At 38.6% G+C, this 22,770-nt stretch overlaps 1 protein-coding gene across 1 annotated transcript in view; it reads left to right on the top strand.

Annotated features, from left to right (window-relative positions):
- Positions 1-206: 206 nt before the first annotated feature.
- DCBLD2 (discoidin, CUB and LCCL domain containing 2) overlaps positions 207-22,770 on the top strand; it is a 168,889-nt gene continuing 146,325 nt past the window's right edge. Inside the window, exon 1 of the mRNA XM_060297958.1 lies at positions 207-225. The gene's annotated coding sequence lies outside the window, so the exon portion shown is untranslated. The remainder of the gene's footprint in view (positions 226-22,770) is intronic.

The raw sequence follows: 22,770 nt of genomic DNA, 5'->3' as shown, positions 1-22,770 counted from the left end.
TTTTTATTGTGATCAGCTGCAGACCATCAGCAAGTATGACCTCATCTGCAGCTGAGGAGGTTTGACCTTTGCCCCCTTAGGCATGTGAAGCAGAAAAAAAATGCTTCACAGGCCAAGGAATGTAAAACAGCAAGCATCCTTCAGCCTGGCAGAGTTTATCAGGCAAGTGTTAAGTGCAAACAGTCAGACTTGGACATGATGTAAAAGCAATTAAGAGAAAAAACAGTGAGTAGCCTGGGAGTTGGGTGGGTCCTTTGGCGTTTCTTGGAAATATTAGAAAAATATATTTTTCATTTTTCAAAGGTAAAAGATAAGAAATGAGCCTTTTAAAAAATTGTGCTTGTATGAATTTTACATAAAGAGATGGTAGAATTTAAATTCTTATTGTAATCAGCTTCCATGAGAATATCTTAGACCTAATCAAACCAATTTGGTCTATCAATGGATAGGTTAACTGCCTAGTTTTTAAAAAATTGTGAGACATGCTCTTCAGCTAAAGTTTTAAACTGTTGCCATGATAGTGAAGATTCCATAATAAGGGCTTAGGTTAGATACATATGTCCAGTAATGTGTGGAAGTTCACTGAGGGAAGTTGTCTATTCTTTCCCTGTCCTGCCTAATTCCACTGAACAACTCACAGACAGAAAAGCCTCCAATGTTACCGATTTCCTTCTATTCAAAAACTCCTTAATAACCATAAATTGTTTAATATTTTAGGACTTTTGACATGTATCCTTCAATGTAGCACTCATCTGCACCATGACTGGGAACTCTGAAAGTCAGTTTAAAAGAAGGGTGAACTTGTAAGATCAAAAAAGATTGTTCCTATCTCCTGGATGATTGTTAATCAATATCTTCTAAATCAAACAGCCTGTAGGAAGCAGACTTTGTGTTTCACTTGTACCTAACTGCAGAGATGGAAGCCTATCAAAAGAGTGCTGAAATCTGAAACATGAGAAATATTTCATCCAGGTAAATAAGGCAGTTCACTATCCTAATTTTAAGCTGGGCAGTTACCTAACCAACAGGCCAAGTCCTTTAAGTTTCCTGAGTGATTTTTATCTTACCTACTGCTTCCCACTCTCCAAGTGAAATGAAACTCATGCCCTCAAGCTGAGAATGAGAAGAACAATTGCTTTAAAAGATGTGAGAAAAACACCTGATGATATAGGTGAAAATTCTGGGGAAATCCTCACGTTCTCTTTTAAGAAGAGGGAAACTAATGGGAAAAACAATACAGCAGGACGATTGTTTAGACCAGAATTTCTCAAGTCAAAAACATCTGATCATTTAAGTGGTTAGTGTGTAATTATTCCCTTCATTCTTATTTTTTGTGGTGCTAACGGGGGTCATTTTAATGCTTGTCTGATATATTTCTATTTGCTAAAATCCTGTTGAAAGTGAGATGTCAAATTTCAAAAAAGTTCTTATATTCCAGCAATATGTTTGGTAAGTAGAGATTCGAATTTCAGAGAGTTTTCCTTGGTTATCCTTCAGTACACCACAAAAAAAATAGTCACTACAATTTACCATCTGGGTCCAATAGACACTTTTAATTTGCATATTATGAATTCATTTTTAAATACAGAAGTAAACACACAGAGATAGTGTAAAACTTATTACAGAAAGAGAAGTTCAAAAGGGTATTATTGTACCTTATTGTCTCTTTTTTCCACTCTGTAAAGTTTATTGGATTTATAACTGGATGAAGTGAATGGATATAAATTGTGGTTTATCCATACACTAGAATACTACTCAGCATAAAAAGGGCTAAACTATTGATACACTCAACAACATGAATATATCTCAGAAAAATTATGCTGAGTAAAAGAAACCAGACCGGGGGGAAAGTGGTAGGGGAGGTGGTGGTGGTGGGATGAACTGGGAGATTGGGATTGACATATATACACTAATATGTATAAAATAGATAACTAATAAGAACCTGCTGTATGAAAAGATAAATAAGATTAAATTAAAAAAAAAGAAACCAGAGCAAAAAACGTAATACATTCTATGTGACCCTGCCAGTTATATGAAATTCTTAGAAAATGCAAACTAATCTGTAGGGACACAAAGCAGATCAGAGGTTGCCTGAGGATGATGGGAGGAGGGAGGCAAGGGAGGGGTTACAAAAGAGCAAAAGAAACTCCTGGGGGCGCAGAGTATGCTCATTATCTCGATTGTGTCTAAGGCTTCACGCGTTTATACACATGTCAAAACTTACCAAGTAGTATACTTTAAGGACGTGCAGTTTACTGCATGTTAATTATGACTCAATAAAGTTGCAAAATTTTTTTAATGAAATTAGGCATGAAAAAGACAAGGGCTAGGTCATGAAGGAACAAGGACTTGCAATCAGCTCTCTGACACTAAAACCCGCAAAGAGCAAAAGGATAACTCAGCCAAATGATAGGCTTGCCAGTGGGAGGGGACACCTTGCCTGGGGAGGTTGCCTGTGGATGAGCACACAGGTCAAGGATAGTTCAATAGGGAAGTCTTCTAAGGAAGAATTCCCAGCACAGGGAATTTAATATGAGGGCCAGTCTTAAGTTTTGACATGTTTTCTATGCGATGCCTCTAAAATCCTAACAGTGATCTTAGTTCATCAGAGTAAAATAAATATGGATGATTTCATGTGGCTTTCCTCAACCAATGTATGGTTATGTAGCAAGTAAGTCTTAAAGGATCAGGAGGTAAACAGATACCACGATCCCGGAAATATGTCTGGGGACGTATTCACGTTCTCTTTTAAACATAGGGAAAAACAATGTATTAGGATGATTGTTTAGACCAGGCTTCCTCAACTTTAGCATTATTGACATTTGGGGTTGGACATTTCTTTGTTGTGGGGAACCCTGTGCATTATAAGGTGTTTAATGGCATTCCTGTCCTCTAACCTCTAAATGCCAGTTGTGACAACCAAAAATCTCTCCAGAGATAGCCAAACGTCCTCTGGGGTACAGGACCACCCCTGACTGAGAACCACTACATTAGATTTGCTGTCATGTTTGATACAAATTCAGAAATTATATATAAGCAAACAATGAATTTAGAAAAATTATTTGCTTAATAACAGAGGAGGTTGATACCCTTAACATACAAAGAGCTTTTTGCAAATCAGTTAAAAGTGTACAGCTAGAGAGGGAAACATAAAACCAATAATAATTTTAAGAATTCCAAGTCAGCTTACCACTGGTAAGGAGTTTTGAAATTTATAATCAGTGGTCCTCTTCACTGTTTAACGTGTTAGCAAACATTCTCAAATCTTATTGCCTACAGTATATAGCATATCAGCCAGGGGTATTAGCGGATAATTTCTCAGCCAACAAACATCTGATAGCTTCAAATCTTTCCCTAGACTTCAAACAACAGTAGCCATAGTCTTTAGACAATCCTAATGCCCCTTATGTAACATCACTTGGAATAAATTTCTCCTAAATGTCAACACAGAAAAATTATCACACTTGAAATGATCTTATGTTTCCATTAATCAAATGAGATTCAAATGGTCCTTCCTGATTTAGCCTGGACTGCAAAAAACCCAGACTAAAAGAAAAGATCAATCATATACCCGTGTGAATAGGATGTGTGAGGGTTATAATATTATTTTTGTGGGTTCTTTGTTTGTTTGTTTTTTAAAACCAAACCTGGGGCTCTTCTTTAGAGTAAAATAGGCTCATCACTGTTTGTAAGGCCATTTCTGAGTTACAAAAACTCTCTTCATGTTTTCCCTGTATTACCGTGTTTTTCTCCCTTTATTCCTCCATTTAATCTTGGCTGCCACAATCAAACAGAAAGTGCTAGAACACTTTTTCCTTGCATCTGTAGTAGAAACCTTAGCAGCAGACAGTAATTGTTCCAGGTCTATCAAATAGATGCAGATATTCTCTTTTAGGAATTATAATTTTCTGTTTAAATCTAAAGCTTTATTGTATACATGTATATAAAACATTTGGGGGAGACTGGAGGGGTGTAAATAATGAATAAATTAACTAATTCATAATTCTCCTTTTGTTGAAAATGACAGTGGATAGAAGTTCTAATCCTAAGAAGCACTGTAAATGTTTGGAGAAGGCCTTTAAATGTGGATTCTTCAAAGCAACATTTGTATTCAGGGCCACTGATAAAAGATATATTGTATATGTGATAATTTCAGACTCTTCCATGATGCAGAGAAAGGATTTATTTGCATGCTAATGTATGCAAAAAGATAAGTAATTCCTCCCCTTCTTCTCCTGCCAAATACTGATCACAAAGCTTAGATTCAATGTCAGTCTCTGAAAGCTGGTACTCAAAGTCACTGCTGGGGAAGAGAAAAGCTTTATGTGTCTCGCTGGGCCCATGGACAAAGCCAAGGTTTTAGTCAAATACAAGGCTTACATTCCAGCTGTGCAATCATCTCCCTCTGTGACCTCAGACAAATGATTATACTTCCACATTCCTATTTCTTCATCTATAAAAAATGTCAAGGAAAGTTTGGTGGAGGGGGGGAAGAATCTCAATGTTCATCCTCAAACTATAGATCAAATTGTTATAATTAAACCCACAGCATAACCCAATCCCACAAACCTATAGTAGATGCCATTATATTATATCATTTGTCACTTAAAATCTGCTTATATTCCATCTGGTACAGACACAAAGGTGACGTATTATTTAACCAGCAGAGTAAATCCTATTAGACTGCACTACTAGCATTGCTCTTTCCCTGCGCTCTTTTAACTCCTTCAAAACAAATGTTCTTCTGGGAAGCATGAAAAAAATGACTGAATATACAGGATGTGAAACATTTTTTTTAAGAGTGAATCAAGTTTAATTTTAATCAAAATCCCAATTCTACTTTTAATATTATCCTTTGAGAATGTTGAGGAAAAAAAAAACTTGGATTATGTTCTTAGATGAATAAGAGAAAATTGTTTCTAGTCCTAGTTCTATGAATAACCAGGTATGTGACCTCAGAAAATTATGGCTGAATTATAGGAGAAAATATTATATAACAGTTATTTTATACATTTAAGAGGCTTTATAATAACATTGAAAATAATTATAATATTAAGTTAAAAATCCTTTAGAAGTTTTTTTGCATTTTTAATAACTTAGGAAAGTGTTCAAATAATATTAAGTGAAGAGGCAAGAAAAGGGGTACTAATTGTATGTTTAGTATAATCTCAGCTGCCAAGACTAAAAAGGCCAAGACTAGAAGGAAATCCAACAAAATGTTAGCAATAGTTGTCTTATTTATTATGGTAGAATTGTAAATGACGTTTTTCTCTTCTTTCAACTTTTCTTTACAATATAATATTCACTAATACCCATATATTATCTTATAATTAGAAAATAACAAACTATTCATAAAAGAAAAAAGAAGGGCTTCCCTGGTGGCGCAGAGGTTGAGAGTCCGCCTGCCGATGCAGGGGACACGGGTTCGTGACCCGGTCTGGGAAGATCCCACATGCCGCGGAGCGGCTGCGTCCGTGAGCCATGGCCGCTGAGCCTGCACGTCAGGAGCCTGTGCTCCGCAACGGGAGAGGCCACAACAGTGAGAGGCCCACATACCACAAAAAAAAAGAAAGAAAAGAAAAGAAAAAAGAAAATATACAACTCCTATGCAAAGAGAATACTTTAGCTTTCATCCATCTGTTAATCCTGCAAACAGTAGTGACAGTTATACCTGAGAATGCTTCATAAACTTACACACCCCCAACATTTCAGAATCCCACACCTTGCAAAAACTGATTTCCAGGTATTGCTTATTTCCTCTGTTAATAACTGGAGTCAAGTGATGCAGACGCAGGGTTGGCGGTGAGGGAATAATCGCTCTTGCCACAGACCAGGAAGCCATTGACCCCACTGCAGGAGGTGACGGTGGGCAGCTGTGACACACTGGGAAACACCTTAGTAATAGAGCCACAAAATAACTTCCTAAATGAGCTTAAGACATGCCTAGCCAATGTATCAGCAAACCTCTGTGGCTTTATTACCCAACCCTCTTCCTACAGGAAGCCACCTCCCTCTCCCACAGAGGAGTCATGAGGTCAGCTCTGGCGCTGCCACGGCTGCACACATGCTCCCAAAGGGCTCTCCAGTGTCTTCCTGAAATGTACACACAAAGCTCTTTCCTAGTACAACTGTGACCCATTCCTTCATTTATTCTATATTTATCAAGCGCCAAGTATGTGCTAAACCTAGGAGACAAAAATGCCTCCACGTTTAAACATGAAAGTTTAAAACAAGCAAAATTTGACTCACTCTGGCAAGTAGTATCTTGAAGTTATAACCTGGAGTTTGCCTCAAGGCATGATAGAAGGAGGTTGCATTTTATTTTATTTTATTTTATTATGGTTTTTTTAGTTAGTTTTTGTTCTTTCTTTTATTTTCAATATTTAATCTTCTCATCAGAGGTTGCATTTCAGAGTCAGGCAGATCTGGGCTTGAATCTTGACAGAAAAAAATATTAATGGTTTGCCCTGGTTAATTTACATAACCTTTCTGAGCTTTGATTACTTATGTACAGTGGAGCTAATAAGATTGATGACATTTAAAATCCCTGGCAGATCATTGCAATTCTCAGTACATGTTATTTGCCTTTGCTGTTAGCAACATATATTTATTAACAACTAAACATAATAATAAAGTCATATTCCAACAAAAATCACTGCTACTTCAACAGCACAGAGAAAAAGAGAATAATCAATTTATCTGATCAGAGCAGTGTGCCCCTGAGGAACATTGATAGAGAATAGCCCATTAGTCCCTCAGATTCCTGTAATAAACTGAAATCATCGTAGACTTTTAAAATTTGTTTTTAGTTGTATCTGACAGAAGCACTAATTTCAGCATAGAAGTCCCCCAAATACGTAACTGACTCTAAAGTAAGGTACCCTACGAGAGAAACACCTCTCTCTGATCAGTCCAAACTACTAAGAAAAATACAACCCAACACAAAAATCTCACATACTGTTGAATTTTGGCTAAAGCTAAACATGCCAGAAATAGGTAACCAGCTCGACTAGCTTAAACCACACTCATCAAGGAAACAAGAAGAGTCGCTCTGTATCCTCAACCATTGTTTTCTAGATAGTAGGGGACAACCTAAGTGATTCTGAATGAAAAGAGAAGGGATGCTTTCTGAAATATAAGAGATAAATTCCAGGTTAAACCTTCATTTTGCTGAAGGTGAGGGTACACAGAGGGATGTTGCAGGAATGTGGCTTGGAGGAGGCTGTAGATCGCAAGCTGAAGTACTTGTGTTTATGCCATTATCATTGCATTTAAAACTTGTAACATACGTATGACCTAAGCATTTTAGAGACGTAGGTAAGGCCACCTTGCAAGAAAGGGGAAGGCAGGGTAGACACTCAATTTCCTGACTCCTAGGCCAGAGTTGATTCCCACCCTCCCATGTGGCCTAACAGATGTCTTGCCAATGGACTAATAAGCTCAATATTTGGCAGACTGGAATAGAGAAATTTGCTTATATTTGTTACATTGTTTTGTGTTACGGTCCTGTAGCATGTGAAATGACAAATTTGTTTTGGTTGCATCTTTAGGGTTAGTATAAACAATAGATGTCAACAGACATTATGAAGAAATATACAAAGAAATCACACGTGGATATAATTATTAAAGAATCACTTAGGTCAGCGCTCCCCAACCTTTTCGGCACCAGGGACCGGTCCATGGAAGACAATTTTGCCACAGACGGGGGTGGGGGTGGGGGTGGGGGTGGGGGGTGCGGGGGGGTTGCTGGGGGGAGGGATGTTTCAGGCAGTAATGCGAGCGATGGGGGGCGATAGCGGGCGGCAGATGAAGCTTCGCTCGCTCGCGCGCCCACCCGCCCACAGCTCACCTCCTGCTGTGTGGACCGGTTCCTAACAGGCTGATGACCGGTACCAGTCCACGGCCTGGAGCCTGAGGACCCCTGACTTAGGTGATGAAATAAATCATCAAGATTTCCCTTTCTAGAGAAATGAGCAAACAGAGGGAAAACATGAGTTACCATGCCTGTCTTTCTTTGGATGGCGTCCCCTCAACCTTAAACAAACTATTTTACTTCCTACATATTTTCCTCCTTGAAACTCTTTGATATTCAGATTAACTAAAATGCGTGAAGCCCACTATTTGCTGAGAGTAAAGGAGAAGTCTAACTCCATTCACAGCGCTTCGTCTGCTCTTTTTGAGCTGTGACAGTATCTAGAGCAAGACTTTTAAAATGCCATCTTTCTGCGCCTGCATACAGTGTTTCATCAGAGGCAGGCCCTGACTCATCCTGACCTCTATAGCCTTCTTTTCCGCATAGATAGAATTACTTGATCCCCACCTGAAGACTCCTTACCCCCAATCTAAGAGACCAATCCTGACAGTTGGCAGAAAAGACATAAATAATGCCAGCTCTCTATTCTGGCATTCATCCTGTGATAGTTGCTCCTAGTTAGGTCATAAACTTGCATTCCAGTCTCTAATTGTGAGGAATTAGAGGACAGCAACTGAGTCTTGTTTTCCTTTGTACCCTCAGAACCTAGTATACTCATGGCACACAACAGTCATTCAGTGTTTGCTTACTGACTGACTGATTAATTGGACTGAGTTTCTGCCTTGTTGGTGAAACCCAGTCACCACCAGTTTGGGGACTCAGTCTCTGTTCTGATCCCTGTTGGTTACCTTTCTAGTACTGTAGCTCTTCTAGGACTCAGGGCCCTCCCTTTCTCAGTCCTGGAAATTCACACACAGACCTTAATTCCTACCTTTGAGCATCCTACTGCAAATATCTGGCAGTGTTACAGTTTGATTAGCTTCTTGGATCGCCAAATGTCATCTCTCCCTGACTCCACCATCACTCTGACTTTGTGACTTGCCAGGAGACTGCATCGGCCTGCATAGAATCTCCTGAGGGGTATCTTTGCCCAGGCTATGGCTTTGATGAGTGTAATGTGTACTGCCAGATGTCTTTTGCTTATCAATTTCACACAATAATTGATAAGCAAAATCACCTTCTTTTATAAAAATAAAATGATTTACATTTTACCACAGCCCATTCCATTTGCCTCTAAAACCTATGACTATCTGAATTATATCAGGGTTCCATGAAATAGTCTGTCAAATGCAAAAAAGAGATAGGCAAAATAAATCTTATTTATCCAAACAGAACAATTAAGTCACCTCAAAGCTCCTCGTTTTCCTTACTAAACTTGTTTGTGTGTGCCTGTGTGTGTGTGTGTGTGTGGTTTTGTTTGAGTGAGTTGAACTGTCTCTACACTTTATATTTCTTTCCAGTTTAAATAACAGGTCAGTCAACACATTTCCTCATATTGACAGTTTCAATCTTAAGCTCTTGCTTCCTCCTCTTTTTCATAAAGTCAAACAACCTAATGGACTAAAATAAATCAGAGTTTAGGGAGTTCCTGAAGTTCCTGAGTTCCTGGCTCAATTCATCAAGGAATCTGTAGACTCAAGTGTCTTGGCCTTGATACTAGAAACTTACCTCTAAGAAAACATCCCAACCAAAAAAACAACCTCTGCCTGCTCACTGCCTACAAACACTACGATGAATAATTAGAAAAGTCCCCTAGAACTTGAGGAAAATCAGAGAAATGTGTTACCTTCACAAAATAATGGACAACATTGTCATCAGTTTTTCAAAATTCTGTCTGAGTCATTGAGGAATGAATTGTTTTAAGAGCACTTTCACTTGCTAAGAGGAAGATGACTCATGGTTTCAAAGACAAGTTGGTGCCAAGGTTGAGGCAGAGCAATGCTTCCACTTTATCTACCTCAGTGCTCTTAAACCTAAACCAGTTGTTTGGAAAATCTGCTTAATCTTCTTCAAAGGTCTACATTACCAGAAGGATCACAAGGTCATGTTTGTCCATCTCATGCCACATCCTGAGGCCAGCAATGGCCAAGTACAGAAGTCCTCAGAGGAAAGGACACAACATTTTTTGTGAAGAGTACGATGAAACACTCAAGCGAAAATATTTTCTTCTAACATTGCTTCACCACATGAGTAAATAAAGGAGATTAAATTTAACATTTAAGGATAAAATGATGTTAGAGCAATTTTCTCCTTACCTTCAACTTCCAGATCTAACTGGGTCACAAGGCGTTAGAACTGGGTCATTTAAGTTAGGTCAGATTTGCCATTACCTTGATTTAAAGTCCAGGGGAAGTAAACTGGTATTGAGTTCTCATGCAATTATGGTAAAATATGATCATTACATTTAAATGTATCTCCATGGCTGATTAATATAGAAAGTCATGAGGCGAAAGATGGAGGTAGTGCAACAGTCATTTGATTGCTTTAATTGCCATAATGCTTCCATGTGTAGTAGGTCATACCTTTTTCTCAGATGTGGAGGAGGAAATAGCCTCCTTTGCCCTTTTTCTGAGAGTGCAAAGTGTTCGTCACTGGGCTGGGTTGAGGGAATATTATGAAGCACTTAACTGTGGCTACCCACGACACACAAAGCACAGGAATGAAACCACAACTGATGATGCTTTGTACAGATTTTCCAATAGTACTATCATATATCTTTAAATACTTTCATACTGGTCATTCAGAGTAGCAAAAATTTTTTTTTTTTTTTAACATCTTCACTGGGGTATAACTGCCCCAAATGGTGTGTCAGTTCCTGCCCTACAACAAAGAGTATCAGTCATACATAAACATATGTTCCAAGAGTAGCAAAATTTTGAAATTCACCTACTGATTCATCCTTGGCCTTCACCCTTGAAAACATGCACCCTGGCTTCCTGTATGGAATCATGGGGATCCGAGGCAACTCCCTAACAAGTAGTTGATAGTTCCTCTCCAAAGAAAATGATTTGAAGGGCTGAACAAATAACACCAAATCTCTCAATGTATACAGGAACAGGAAATGACTGAGCACCTTGTTGGTTCTCTAAAGACAGAGGCAAAAAGGTAGGGTCGGGGACTTGACTTTTTCTGTATCCCACCCTTTCCCTCATTGTTCCAAAAGAAAATCCTGTTAGAACTGGAAAAAATAATTAGGACAAGTTCAGAGATGACTAAAAGACTGAAATTAATTAAAAGAATGGACTTGTGAGAAAATAATAGAAGCACTGGTCCAATGAGAGTAGAATAGCCATGTGTATGGAAGAATATAAATGGAAAGGAGAAAAAAAAACATTGTGCATAAGAATGGTATAACAAAAAAGGGTGAGATTTATTAACAATAGCAATAGTTAATTAGTGAACTCTGCTAAATGCTATACAAGCATTATCACTTTTAACCCTCACGACAACCTGGAGAGATAGATATTGGCTCCATTTTATAAATGAGGAAATAAAGACATGCAGAGGTAAAGTAATTTACCAGGACAGCTGGTAATTAGCTGGAATTCAAACCCAGACTGTTTGAATGCAGAGCCTACACTTTTAATCACAACACCATATTGCCTCTTAGTCTCACTTTTTTTTTACTGACAAGCTGTATGACAGTATCCATCTGCCTCAATTTTTTTTCATAAAGTGCACAGTAATACATTATTTGTGTTTGTTTATGAACTTGGACAAGGTAGAGCACTATTCTAAAAAGGCAGAGTAGCGTAGTGGTTAGAGTTGGTCTGAAATCAGACTGAAGGGGTTCAGTTCCCAGGTCTGGTTGGCCCCTTGCTCTCTGTGACTTTAGGCAAATTATGTGACCTCTCTGTGCCTCTTCTTCCTCCATGGTAAAATGAGGATGTCGGTAATTCCTACACCATGGGTTTGTTATGAGAATTAAGTGAGTTGTTATTGGTAAAACGGTTAAGACAGGGACTAGCACATAATAAGCACTAAAGTGTCTTAGTTAAATAGATTTTTAAAATCTGAATAGGTTAAGGCAAAAAGTGTTTAAACTTTAGTATGAATTGGCTATAATTAGCTACGTTAAGCAACAGCTTAGCAATCGATACTTTTTATAGCCCCTATTGCCCTCTGCTAATTTTTTAACCAGAAATTTGATTTAAAATGCCAACTTCATCTTTAAAAAAAACCTCTGAAAAGGAACTTAAGTATGGTCATCAGCACTCAGTCCTTTTCCTTCTCTCACCAGCACTTTCTTCTCTGTTTGCCTCTATTCTCAGGTTGGTTCTGTCTGTGTGGTTGTTCCCAGTACCCACGGGTCTCCCTTATCATCCTGAGGCTCAAAATCCCAGTGAAAAAGATTCTTATTACCAGTATGTTCAACCAAGTCCAGAACTGACTCTCATTGGCCTGAATTGGGTCACCTGATGATCTTAGAACCAATCACTGTGCATTGTAGCCAATGGACTGAATGTGCTGATTGGCCTCACCCATACCATGTGAATGGAGGGTGGGAGAAGGCGTATATCTTAAAGAAAATGAAGGTGTGTTTATGAGAAGAAGGGGTAACCAACGCTAGAGAGACAAGACAATAAATCTCTACCATAATAACCAATAATATTTTCATGCCACAAAAGTTGCGTTGGGAAATAAAAAACTTGTTTAAGTATTTTTTCGCTGTGCTGTGCAGCTTGCAGGATCTTAGTTCCCTGACCAGGGATGGAATCCAGGTCCTGGCAGTGAAAGTGCGAAGTCCCAACCACTGGACCGCTAGGGAATTCCCATTATTTACGTATTTTTAAATAATGACAAACTCTTATGCCGAGGTTAAGAAACTTGAAAGATTTTGTTCCTATGGCATTCTCCCCCTGCTGAGAAGAAAGATGCCTTTCATAAACAGAAACTTTTTAATATTTGTTTTCACTTTTTAATTTTGTTAACCATTTGCAAGTCTTATTTGGAAACTCCATTAACCTTGTTCCTTTTAGTTCTCTTATAAAGACTAAAGATAACCTCAAGCAAAGCATGAAAAGTCCAACTAACCTGTTGAAAGTGCAATACATTTTTTTGTTTTGTTTTGTTTTTTAATTTTACCGTGATGACTCCTAGAAAAGAATCACTGAGATTTATATTCCTTTCCAACCTTCCCGCCCCAGAGTGAGATCACAGCTCATTCTGTCCCATACATTTTCTTTACATTAATGCCCTCTTTCTACTCAGATGAACACATTAAATACATCCAGAAAAACTGGAATTAGGATGAATAGACAAAGAAACTTTAGTGTCAAAATTCATGTAAGAGAAATGTTGCTATTTTATCTTCTTAAAATCAAAAGGAACAGTGCTCAAAAGCCAGTTTTACTTTCTTTCCATGAAATCTTAGTATAGTTAAACAGAAGCAGAAGATAAAAGTGGTATTTGGAAACTCCCTATATTCTATAATGTGGTTAATGTTGTCATACTGTCTTATCTAGGAATTTTTCTGTGCTCCTCTAAAGTGTCAATCGTCACATTTTAGAATGTTTATCTTCTACAGTTGTTTACCTCATCCTTTTCTAAGTCACTGGAATGATATTTCTAAAGAGTTACTTTAGATTAAATTTGGCATTGACCTTATTTTTTAAAATGTAGGACATTTTACAAGCCATAGTGAATTCTTCCCAACACGAAACCGACATGACATATTAGCTTTGTGTAGTGATAACATTGGAGCCCATGAAATGTACTAAACTGCTTGCATTTCCCTGGCTCCCTAATGAGCCTGCATTCCTGCATGTACACATCTTATTTTCAAGTGAGGTGTAAGAATTGTTGAGCTCAGAGGTGTCAGTCCCCTAGCTCTGTTGTGTGTGTTATCTCCCCTACCAGGCATCTTTCCACAGGCAGGGCAGAACAAATATGCTGATATGTTTCTATGAATAGAGTAAAAAACTCACATCCAAATTCCCCAAACCTCATGCAATTCTGTGGGTGATTTAACCGAGCCCAACCTCCAATTCCAGATCTTGGGGGGGAAGAAAAGGTCCATTAGCCCTTTTTTGGTTAAAGAACATAATAGTTTAACAGCTTGCTCAGCCTCAATTTCTTCCCTTCCATGTGTCTGGAACCTCTGTCTTATAACCCTCAGGAAACGTCTCATCTAGTAAATCCTAAATTTCTGGGGAGATGAAAAGACCAGAATCGGAATGATGTTCTGTGTGATTCTTCAGCATGTAATTTGGAGAAAGTAGATTGTTAGAATAACCATTAACTGCATGTTGGAAATCCTGCCTTGCCTCTTCGTATTTCTTTTTCAGAAATGGAAGTCTTCAGGCCACTATAAGCTCTTTAGCAGGAGCATAGGAATAATGGTGACTTTGAAAATTCTATTGCCGTGATCTCAAAATAAGCATTCTTATATGAAATGGAAGGTTAAAATGTAAAAAGTCATTCTAATATATTCATTTAAAAAAAATAAAGTATCAGTAGAGGTTTGCTTTTTTGTACCACACAATTAATTAGGTAAAGCCCTAATACCTTTAGGGCTGCTATGTGAAAAGCAATGTCTTTGTGCCATTGAGATGTCAGTGACAAACTTGAAGCAAAGGCAATTTAAGAAAAAAAAAGGGGCAAGGATGAAGCCTGTGGGAAGTGAAGAAGAAAGAGAAGGGAAGGGAAATGAAGAAAAGAGAATGAAAGGAAAGGAAAAGAAGTGAAAGGGAAAGGAAAAAAAGGAGGAGATAAAAGACTATATAAATGTAGCCTACATAAAAGGGTTCTTGACAGATTAAACCAGCAACTGTTCACAGAGGGAGGGAATGCCTGACCCATATACATGGGAAAGGTGACACAGTTCTTGGACCTCTGTCGAGAAGTGGGAGCCAGAGATTTATTTCTCTAGGCCAAGTCTAAGTATTAGACATTCTTTCCACTGTTACATTACAATTCACAACAAAACAATATATATATAGTCACACCTACTTATCTTCCTTCCTGAATAGCAAGGAATAACTTCCTGAATAGCTCAGTTCAAAAAACATAAGGTGGAGTCTTGTCGAGCCAGTAGCTCCCGTGGGGTGGGTAGGAGCAAGGGGCCGCAGTGGCCTGGCAAGGAGGAAGAGCCCCAATGCTCAGTGAGGACGGTATCTATACATGATGTTATAGTTGCTGGGCATAGGGCCAGGCTGTTGGTTACATATATGGGTGTTGATCAAGTAAGTAGGTATGTTGGAACTGTGTGAGAACAGTGGGGATCGCTTTCTCACTGCCACTGAAAGGACAAGCTAGGATGAATCCTGAGGTATCAGATTGAACTTGGAAGTATTGGTATAAACACATAGATTCCAGTAGATAGATGTTAGACAGGTAGGTGGGTAGGTAGGTAGATAGATAATGTTGTGGTAGCCAGCCTCTAAAATAGCCTCCGGTTTTCTTGAATCCAAGTATTCATACCTTCGTGAAGTCCCCTCCTATCCTGAATGGGGTTCACTTGTGTAAACAGTAAGAGGTTATAAAAATGAAAGAGTGAGACTTTTGAGGTTAAGTCCTAAAAGACATCAAGTTTCCTCACCCTGGGGGAATCCAGCCACGCACTGTGGTGACACTCACGCAGCACTGTGGAGAAATCTGTGACATGAGGAAAAGAGGCCTCCTGCCAACAACCAGTCTCAGCTTGCCAGACATGTGAGAGAGCCACCCTGAAAACATATTCCTCAGTCCCAGTCAGGCCTTAAGGTGACTACAGTCCTGGCCAGCATCTGGACTGCAACCTCATGAGAGGGACTGAGCCAGAAATCACGCAGCTAAACCGCTTCTGAATTCTGACTAAACTGTAAAGTAATAAATATCCATTGTTTTAAGGTACTAAGTTTGTTATGTAGCAACAGATAAAATATACATATACAGAGCACATACTTACATATATTCCCTAGCTCTATCCATTGCTAAGGTCTGGGTGCAATGACACTTTGAAACCTATGAGCTGTACCAAATGCCCAGATCTCAGTTTCTAAATGCAGTTCTCCACTAAAAGAAACCAGGGCTCCTTGGAGAAATGGCTGACTTCAGGGCTAAAGCAAGGAAAAATTAAAGGTGAGTATGAATATTTTATTAGCAAGGAAATGGTCAAGTAATTATAGAAGCCATCTTGAAAGGGCACCCACTGGCCTCTCTAAGGAACTGACAAGTTCATACTAATACAAATAAATAAGTGAAAAAATAAATTGGAAGAATAAATTCCTTGCAGTAGAATGTCAACTAATAAATACAGGAGAAATGGTCTAATTAGAAAATAACTATTTGGCAACCATCATAGTAATAATTAGTTCAGCCATGAAACATCAATAGATGCTAAAATTAGTGAGTACAAGGTTGATGAAGAATGAAATGTTTACATAGTCTCAACTATCCACAAAATACTTATTAATTGCAATGAAGAAAAGAATGAGTTTTCACTGGAGAAATTTGGCAGACACCACCTAAACAAATTATTAAAATTAATGTCATCAGTAAGGGGATAAATTGAAAACATGTACCATGTAACTGGATGCAATAAGAACGCAAAAATCATTACTATGGTAGTCCAGCCCTAGAGGAAGCACTACTTGAATCTAACCCTAGGGAAATATTAGATAAACTTAAACTTAAAGATAGTTTATAAATTAACTCAGAAAAATGGTCAAAGTCATGAAAGTAAAAAAAAAGACTGAGGAATTGTTCCTGATCAAAAGGGGACTACAGAGATAAAATAAGCACAACATGTGATACTGGATTAAATTCTTTTTACTATAGGAGACATTTGGGGACAAATAGCAAAACTTGAATTATATCTGTGATATAGGTGGTAGCAATGTATCAACGTTAATTTCCTAACTTCAGTGGTGTTACTATGGTTATGCAGAAGAGTGTACTTATTTGTAAAAAATACACACTAAAGTATTTGAAGATTATAAGGCATCTTATCAACCACTTGCTCAAATGGTTCAGAATGAAAAATCTCTTCAAATTATTCTTGCTACTTTTTGTAGGTTTTTAATTATTTCAAACGAAAGGGGAAAAAAAAAGAAATGTACCACAGATCTGAAAATTATAGCCCTCATTTGGCAGAGAATATAAAGGCAATTCAGAGACACACAATACTAAATAGAAATACACAGAAAGGGCATGCATAGCAGACATCATACACAGGTAAAGTGCCAACAACAACAGCAATGAAAGAGAAAGTAGGAATATGGGGGGTAGATTCAAATAGAGACGTCCACTGAATTACTTAGTGACCCAAGAGGAAACAGATGGTGTGTCAAAATAGAGTAATTTAATGAGGGTTTATTTGCAATGATGTGGACCAAGGTAACCATACATCGAAGACTTAGTAATAGTCTAATGCCTAAGCTATTAAGAGGGGAGGGAGTAGTACAGGAACGCAGAGAAAGAGTCATGCCTGCTGCCTTGAGAGAATCCATGACTGCTGGAGAGACACAGCTAGCTAGAGGAGACCTTGCAGGAAAGGAGCCATAGCCTCACTCCCCTTTCTCTCCCTCCAATCTATAGTCAGCACTGTCAATTGGCAAAACTCAACCAGAAACCCCCTGGGAACCCACTGGTGTGATCTGTATGAGTCACCCTGTCTGGGCAGAAGACAAGGTACAGAATAATTGAGGGTCAGTCTGATGGGGGTCAATGGAAGACATCTGACCTGCCTACCTTACATATATGAAATTAAGACCACCAATATTTAAGCTCTGTAGAAATACCTGTCAATAAGGGTGCTGTTTAAAATCTTTGATAAAATTTCAGAAAGAGAGATTGAAAATTCTTTGAAACTGCAAGTAAAACAACCATTCCAGTATAATTAGGCGGGTCATCCACAGCAAGGGACACAAAAATCATTAGATGATTCAACACTGTACAAAGAAGTACAGTTGAAAGAGAAGAGAATCTGGAAAGCAACAGGAAGGAATTATTAGCCACATTTCCTTTAAGCATAACTGCCCACAAGTTTTACCAGTTCCCTAGTGAAGAGAATTGAAAGCAAATATCAAAAATTGGAGACACAAATTATCTGTTTGGTAAACTGCATAGAGTTCTCATAACTTTGTGTAGATTCAATCCTTTCCATTTAATCTTTTTGTTGCTGTATGAAGTTCAAAAGTCAAAACCTCTCCAGGTATATAAATCTGAATTGAGTAAATCTCATATTTAAATTGCAGTCGATAGTTGTTTTTTGTTTTTTTTTTTCCAACCCCAATTTGGCAGGTGAAAGGCTGTTCTCAAAAATGAAGCCTTAATAAGATTCCTACCTGGCTAATTGTGTCAAACATGCTTTACAGCACAGACAGGTGTAGAGAACCAGAACAGTTTGCAATCAGGTAAGTCTGTCTCATAGGTTTCCTCACGTTTAAAAAGCATTTAATGCAAATATGTAAAAGTTAGAGAAAAAAAAATTGTTTTATGATAGTAGTATCTTTGACCTTTATAAAGAGCCTTTACTCATTACATATCTTTATTATAATATTGTTATTTTCATAGCAACACTGTGGAAGGCCCAGCCTATATTAGCTCCAATTTATATGAAGATATAAACTAAAATCTCTATAGCTAGTAAGTAGCAGAGACAGGATTCAAATCCAAATTTTCTGAATCCAAATCTAGTGACTTTCCCATTATATAAGTCTAACTAAAATTAAACCCAGAAGTACAGTCAAGTCACTTCACCTATTTTCTATGAACACTTTAAGATTCACTGTACTGTTACCATAATGAAGAAAGAATTTTCCTCCAATTAAATTGAAGCAAGGAGGGAGAGAGAGAGAGAGAATGAGAAAGAAAGGGAAGGGATGTATAGGTTTGTATTTGAAGGACATTCTGCTAAAATTCACTTGCAGAGAGAAAGTGTTGCTTTGAAAGCAAGGCTGAGAGCCACTGGTGATCTTTCTTCATATTCTTTGCCATAGCTCCAGCCCATGAATGGCTGCTGGCTGGAATACTATTCAGGTAACTATCAGAAAATTTGGTTCTACTGCTTGGGAACATCATTACTAATAAGAAAGAGAGATGTACTGGGAGAAACAGTAGCAAAACAAGAAGAAGAGTCATCAGGCATTTGTTGAATCCCTGGCACTAAAGAAACAAAGATGAGAAAGTATGATATCAATCAGAATGGAATGAAATATATTGCAGGGATAAAAAGCCACCCACTTCCCACTCAAAACTAGGATTTATTTTGTGCTCTCACTGCATGTCTATTGTGATTTGGCTGGGTCTCTGCTTCAAGTCATCCTCACCCTGGGACCCAAGCCAGTGAAGCAACCTCAGTCTGGAACACTGCTGGTCATCGCAGCAGATGAAAAGAGAGTACACAACAAATTGCACACTGCTCTTAAAGAGTCCATCTGAAAGAAACACATATCCTTCTCTTCACATTTCATTCCCCAAAACAACGAATGACCAAAGCACATGACCTCTTTAACTCCAGGGCAATAGAGAAGTACAAATCTGCTGAGAAAAAGAACTGGAAATATTTGTTGAACAGAACTAATGACTACCAGACACTTTCCTGCCAGGACCTTGCTGTCTAATGCCTAGTCTTCTTCTCACATATGCAGACTCCCACAGTACCTTCCAGGGACAGAGACAGTCAGGGCTCACCAACTTTTCCACGTATGTCCTTATGTTTCCCAGCCTCCCTTGCAATTAGGTTAGAGCTGGGTGATGAGTTAAGGCAAACGCCATTGAGTGGAAGTGATATTTATGACTTCTGGGCCTGAGAAGTTAAGAATTGGACTCCATCCTTCTTTTCCTGTGCCAGGGAAACCTCAAAAGCCAAGTGTTCCTTGTAATGTAGCTACAAGATACTGGAGGCTCCATCAGCCTGGTTTCCTGAGTGACTATGTAGAGAAAAACTTCCCTCATCCCCTGTCTACCAACTCTTTCTGGACATATAATGCAAATAAGATGAACCCTTGGTTGTATAAGCACTGAGATTTCAACATATTTATTGTGGCAGCTAGCATTAATTATCCCAATGAAGAAACTAATACCTGAATGTGGGGTGTTGGAGTAACAAAACCTAAAACATGTGAATTTGCTTAGTGGGTAATGAACAGCAAGGAAACTGATATCAAAGGCTGAAAAGATAATGATACGTGCTTTGCAGTGGTAAAATATTTGGTATAACTATCACTTGCAGTGACTTGGAAGTCAGCTCACCTGAGTATTCAACCAGACGTTTCAGAGTAAAATGATGGAAAATAGATCTTCAGTACTATAAGTGGCTTTTTGTTCCCTTTAGCAAGGCATTGCCAAAAAGAAACGGACTCAGAAAGAACTGACCATTTGAAAGTAGGCTAGAAGGGCATTGTAGGGAAAGACCATAAATTCAGGTCCTTCCAGGTTGGAAAGTCAAGTACTTCTGCACCTCAGAAGTAAGAAACAGGACTAAAGAGGTTTTGAGTTACAAATACCCAATAAAAATTCCTAGTTGATCAACGTGCTTCTAGGCAAAGTCAGATTAAAGGTGTAATCTTCCCATTTAAACTCAATAGTAGTCTAGATAATACAAGGTGTGGGGATGAAGAAGCACTGAAATAAAGCAGATCTGAGGACGAGGTTTCAAAAGAGTGAGGTTACTGGTACAAGAAATAGATCAGAGGTCTCCTCTGAAGGGAATAAATTGCCAAAGAAGCAAGAACTTTGACCAAAAAAGCATTTGACTTAAAACCTCCAAACTTCCTTGATGAGAATGTGCTGAGAAAGCTTTTCAGCCCCCAAGGAGGGAATCCACTCCCAAAGCTCACTTCAGAGCCACTGAAGAATAAAAAGTAAAGGACACATCCTGTGAAGACCTGTAGACAAAGAGATTCCTCTAGAGACCAGAATCACAGCCCAATGAATTAAGGAAGCTCTCTCACCCCAGATACTCACAGTGTCCGCTCAGTGGGATTTCAGAACTTCCACGGCCCAGTGACTGCTGGCTATCTCCATTTCCCCCTCTCCAAATCAGTGTGTCCTTTTTCTCCCATTGTTATCTATTAGAGAGTAGGGAGAGAGGGAGAAAACCAGTCTTTGTAGTTCTTAGGTCTCCAAACCAGAGGAGCGACATCTGGACCTGACGGTAGACTTCACTGTGATGACATTCGCTCAATGACTGCTGAGGTGATACACAGAAAGAGACAAGTTCTTCTTCGCATTTTAAATGTTTTGAGCTCTTACACTACTAGAATTTAAAACATTTGTGTTTTGAGTTTTAAGAATTTTGTTAGATTGAATTTAGATATCGTAGAGAACCAAAGTGGAATATCCCTATTTTGTCTCTCTGATCAAGGATAAGAGGAATTTTGTAGAACGATAAGAGCAGATATTTTGGATCCCAGCCTGCTACTAGTAATCATACAGGCACGAATTAGGTAAGGGAAAACCCTATTAGTTAAGATTCCTTTGGTTACGTATGACCACAACCCAACAAAAATTAACTTCAGCAGAAAAGGAAGTGAGTTGACTCCTCTGGGAAGCATAACAAGATAGGTCATGAACTTGGAAGAGAAGCCCCAGAAACCTCAGAGACTGGATCAGGGCCTCAGGGCCACCACAAAGTTTGTCTCCATCCAGTTATTATTTCTGTTGTGCTCTGCTTCTCTTTGCATGTTGGCTTCTTTATTTTTTACTCCATGCAAGGTCTCTCCACACAGTGGAGAGGATAGCCACTGACAATCCATGTTCATATCCGTACAGTTTACTAAGTGGAAGAAAGTGATTCCCCTCCAACTATAAGTTTCTGGTGAAGAATTCTGATTGACCTGATTTGAATAATATACAGACCCTTGTAAATAACTGTCCAGGTGGCTGTGGCACTATGATTGGCTCAGCCTGAGTCATGTGCTCAATCATGCCTGCAAAGGTAGAGGATAGGAGCGCCATGATCAGTCGGTGTACCAGGACCGTGTAAAGAGGAGAGGAATTCCCCCAAAGAAAGGAAATGCTGTAGCTATAAAAAGGAAAATAGAAAAGATGAGTGGGCAGAAACAAGAGCTACCAGATTCCTCTAAGATAACTTAGATACCAATAGCAATGCCCACCATGGTATATACAGAGAAAGCATACCTACACAGAGAGGCATGGACACTTCCATCCAGAGCATGTCTGACTTTGGTCAGTTCTAGCAGTTACCCAGTCTCCCTGTCAATTTCCCCACTGTGATTCACTCCCACTCTTCAGTAGAATACGCAGATCTCCTGGGACAAGTTCTATGATTATAGTGACGTTCTGCCTCCTTCTCATTACTCTTCCAGGCTTGGGAGTGACCCCAGGTTAAGTTCACATGCTCTCTTCAGCACTAAAAACCACAATATTTACATAAGACTTACATACATTACGATTAAATGATTAAATGCTTTCTAATTACCAAATACTTTCTAATACCTCCACCAGATTAATGTTTCTACAGTGCCACTTTGTGTCACCCCTCATTAAATAAAAAAAAAAATTCTAGTCTCTCTAAATCTTCCCATATAAACCACAAATTCCAGGCCTTCAAAGCACTCTATAATCTAAGCCCTAAATATCTTTGCAGTCTGACCTTTTACTAGTTTTTTATTCATGCCTTCTTTCCATACAAAATGGGCTATATTCCCTGTTTCTAGTGTACCTATAATTTTTTTCATCCTTCCTCTTTCATTTTTGAAACCAACATATATTGGTTGCTTTCTTATGTGCCAGGTACTGTGCAATAAGTACCAGGGATGCAAAGATGAAAGAAACATGAACCCTGCCTTCAAAGGACTCTAACTGTAGAAGAAACATACATTATAAATTATTATAATTCTCTGTGAAGCATGTCATAGGTATGAGGATATTGCTAGTCCAACCAACTGTATGGAGAATTAGGGAAAGTTTCCCCTTGAATATGATACTTAATCTGGGACTTGAAAGATAAGTGTAAGTTTGCCAGGTGGAAGAATAGGAAGGAGAATTCCAGGCATAGAGAAGAACGT

This window comes from Globicephala melas, chromosome 4, assembly GCF_963455315.2.
Source record: "Globicephala melas chromosome 4, mGloMel1.2, whole genome shotgun sequence".
NCBI lineage: Eukaryota > Metazoa > Chordata > Mammalia > Artiodactyla > Delphinidae > Globicephala > Globicephala melas.
This window is presented reverse-complemented; position numbering and strand designations above follow the sequence as displayed.